The sequence below is a fragment of the Balaenoptera borealis genome (genome assembly GCF_965194805.1).
Source record: "Balaenoptera borealis genome assembly, chromosome: 13".
NCBI classification, from domain to species: domain Eukaryota; kingdom Metazoa; phylum Chordata; class Mammalia; order Artiodactyla; family Balaenopteridae; genus Balaenoptera; species Balaenoptera borealis.
The window spans coordinates 94,626,674-94,630,067 of record NC_138870.1 but is presented as its reverse complement, the minus strand read 5'-3'; the positions used below and the strand labels follow the sequence as shown (position 1 = coordinate 94,630,067).

The 3,394-nt window shown below is 44.9% G+C and overlaps 1 pseudogene across 1 annotated transcript; it reads left to right on the top strand.

The window, feature by feature from the left end:
• Nucleotides 1-1,376: 1,376 nt before the first annotated feature.
• LOC309609090 (serine palmitoyltransferase small subunit A pseudogene) lies at nucleotides 1,377-1,583 on the top strand (annotated as a pseudogene). Its single transcript has one exon. The product of its transcript is annotated as a serine palmitoyltransferase small subunit A pseudogene (transcript).
• Nucleotides 1,584-3,394: the final 1,811 nt, after the last annotated feature.

Here is a 3,394-nt window from a genome sequence, read left to right as displayed (position 1 = left end):
GGGAAGGCCCTCAGAGACCAGCTCCCTTTCCCTGGTTAATAGAGGAAACCAGGCCCAGCGAGGGGAGGGGAGGAAGATGGGGTGGGAGCCAAAGGCCAGCTGGGGAGGGGCCAGGTCAGGAGGTGGCCCTTCAGAGACCCTTCTCCAGCTGGCCAACCACCAAACTGATGCCACGTGTCCGCACGTCCGTCTCCCCCGCCAGCCTGAGGGCCCTGAGGAGCCTCCTTCTCCAGTCACAGGAGTGGCCACGAGGCTGTCAAAGTGAGCTGAACCCCTAGCCCCAAGTCTGCGCCCTTCTCTTCCCCCCCCATCCCGATTGTGCTGTGAGTTTGAATTTTGGAGTGAGTAAGAAAGAGTAAGAGGGAGACTGATTTTTTTTAGCGGCCCAGACCCTCTGGACTGGAGGGCATTGTCTCCTCTTCAGGAAACTCACTAAAAAACTTGGGGACAATGACACGGGCCCAGAGGAGGGCGGAGGTGGGGTTCCTCACAGACTAGGGTTTGGAACTTGATCTGGAATGACCAACCATCCTGGTTTGCCTGAGACTTAAGGGGGTCCCCGGGACACAGGACTTTGAATGCTAAAAGGGGACGAGTCTTGACTCTGCCTCTCACTGTGTAATTTCACCTCTGCGTGCCTCAGAGGTTCACCTGGACAAGGGGATCGATAGTTATCCTACACCCCTCCCGGGGTGCCCTGAAGCTCCCTGGGGAGGCTGTGGAGGGAAAGGCAGAAGATGCTACATCCCAGGAGATGCGTGGTCTATTTTTTCAATGTGAGTGGTGGCCATTCCCGTGAGGGACCGCCTCCACCCCTCCCCCCACCACCTGAAATTCACTCATTCACCACTGAGAACAAAAAATCAGCACCTGTGCCAGGCGCAGAATATGCACGGCGGAGAAAGAAGACCCCAGCTCTCATGGAACTCGGAGTACGAGTGTGGGTGAACACAGTCAGATGAATTTGTTCAACACACTGTCTTGAGCGTTGTATGGACATTAACTCATTGGACCCTCACAATAACATAGTGAGGTGAGCATTAATTTATCCTCATTTTGCAGCTGAAGAAGTTGAAGCTCAGAAAGATTAAGTAATCAGTAGAGAAGTCAGGGGGAGGACATTAAGAGGTACCTTTTTGAAGGATAAGCATATGTCTGAGTGTGTGCAAAGGAAGGGTTTTCTTGGAGGGAAGCATGGAACAGCATGATGCCTCCAGCGAAATGCATTGACATAAGACAGATTAACAGGAGAAAAACAAACAAAGTTTAGGAATATGTATACCTTCTGTATACGTGGGAAATTCCCAAGAAACTGAGTAACTCTTCTGGCTGGACAGACTGACGATTGGCTGCAACACGGGAGGTGCGTGGCAGGGATGGCGCTGGTGCGGGCCTGGAAGCAGATGTCCTGGTTCTACTACCAGTAGCTGCCGGTCATGGCACTCTACATGCTGGAGCCCTGGGAGCGGACTGTATTCAATTCCATGCTAGTCTCCACGTGGGGATGGCACTATACACGGGATAATGTCTTCACGCCTCAACACATCATGGCGATACTGCACTACTTTGAAATTGTACAGTGACCAAGATATGACCGAAACCAAGAGGTTCCTTAGAGAAGAGCCACCATCTGAAATCGGAATGAGACTTCGTCAGATGTCATAAGAAACTCTACTAGATGTCAACATAACCAATCCTATGAATATAAAGACTAAAATTCTTGAGTAGAACAGGAAAACAGTCCTTACTCGTGTGTGTGTTGTGTTCTTTATTTTTCATTTTAAAAGAGGCTCTTGTATAGTAGTTTTTGTCTATTTTAACATTGTAATCATTTGCACTTTGATATCAGTATTTTCTTAACCTTTGTGACTGTTTCAATATTACCCAGTGAAAGCTTTTCTTAATGTAACTTTGAGTACATTTTAATTGCCTTCTATTTCTAAAACTCAAACTCATTTGTTGGGCTTTACCATTCTTGCTGTCATATGGCATATACATCTGCCTGGTTATATTTCTACTCTTGACCAAAGTTTTGTAAGAAAAGATTCAAGATTAGGGGCAAGGGGCTGGGGAGAGAGAATATTTTATTGAGAACTATTTACAAAAGACATATGTGTAAGCTTGAACTCAGGATTACAGTTTTAGCTATCTGGACTCTACTCTTAACAGCTTTTGCTTTAAAACTCTTAAAGTGCTTCTTAACAATGAAAAAGAAAGATCTTGCTAAAGTTAAAATAAGGAACATTTCACCTTTTAAATATTTAATTCTTTTGTGGGCTCATTTCCAGAAAACTTTGGTGATGGTTCTTGTGAAAAATGGTGGTTAAGTAGCATTATTACATAATGCTTATACACTGTAGAGGTTTTTTTTTTTTTTTTTTAATTATTTATTTATTTTTGGCTGTGTTGGGTCTTCGTTTCTGTGCGAGGGCTTTCTCTAGTTGCGGCGAGCAGGGGCCACTCTTCATCGTGGTGCGCGGGCCTTCTCACTATCGCGGCCTCTCTTGTTGTGGAGCACAGGCTCCAGACGCGCAGGCTCAGTAGTTGTGGCTCACGGGCCTAGTTGCTCCGCGGCATGTGGGATCCTCCCAGACCAGGGCTCGAACCCGTATCCCCTGCATTGGCAGGCAGACTCTCAACCACTGCGCCACCAGGGAAGGCCCACTGTAGAGTTTTTAATAGAAGGTAAATCAGTTTCCTCTGAAGGCCATTAGTAACAATGTACTTCCTTAAATTTAGTTTCATGATTGTAATGGGTGCTGCAAATGCATTTGCACATTGCAGTATGATGAGATGAATTGTTAAAAACCATAGCAAAAAGAAATGTAAACTTGGTTAAAATCCCCTTACTCTCTGTATTGTTTTTTTTTTTTTTAAGATTTTTATTCCTTAAATGTAAAATGACTACCTAATTTTTTGATGTAAACTCATTAAATTAAAAAAAAAATGTTGGGGCTGAGAATCAGTTATGGGAGATGACCATGAAAAGCACAGTAAAGGCGGGTAAGGTTGTTATGCAGATTTAAGTCCTTACCTTCTCCTTGGATAAGAGTTTCTAGAGATTAAGAGTCATCCTACTCTCCCTGGTACAGAGAGGGAGACACCCTTACAAATAGAGATTTCCCTTATAAATGTAAATGTTTCTTCCAAAAAGGTAACTTACACTAAGTTTTCAGAGCTTCTCTCATGTTTCATACACCAAAGAGGTGTATTTTGGGGTGGAATATATATATATATATATTTTAAAATTATTTATTTATTTATGGCTGTGTTGGGCTTCGTTTCTGTGCGAGGGCTTTCTCTAGTTGCGGCAAGTGGGGGCCACTCTTCATCGCGGTGCGTGGGCCTCTCATTATCGCGGCCTCTCTTGTTGTGGAGCACAGGCTCCAGACGC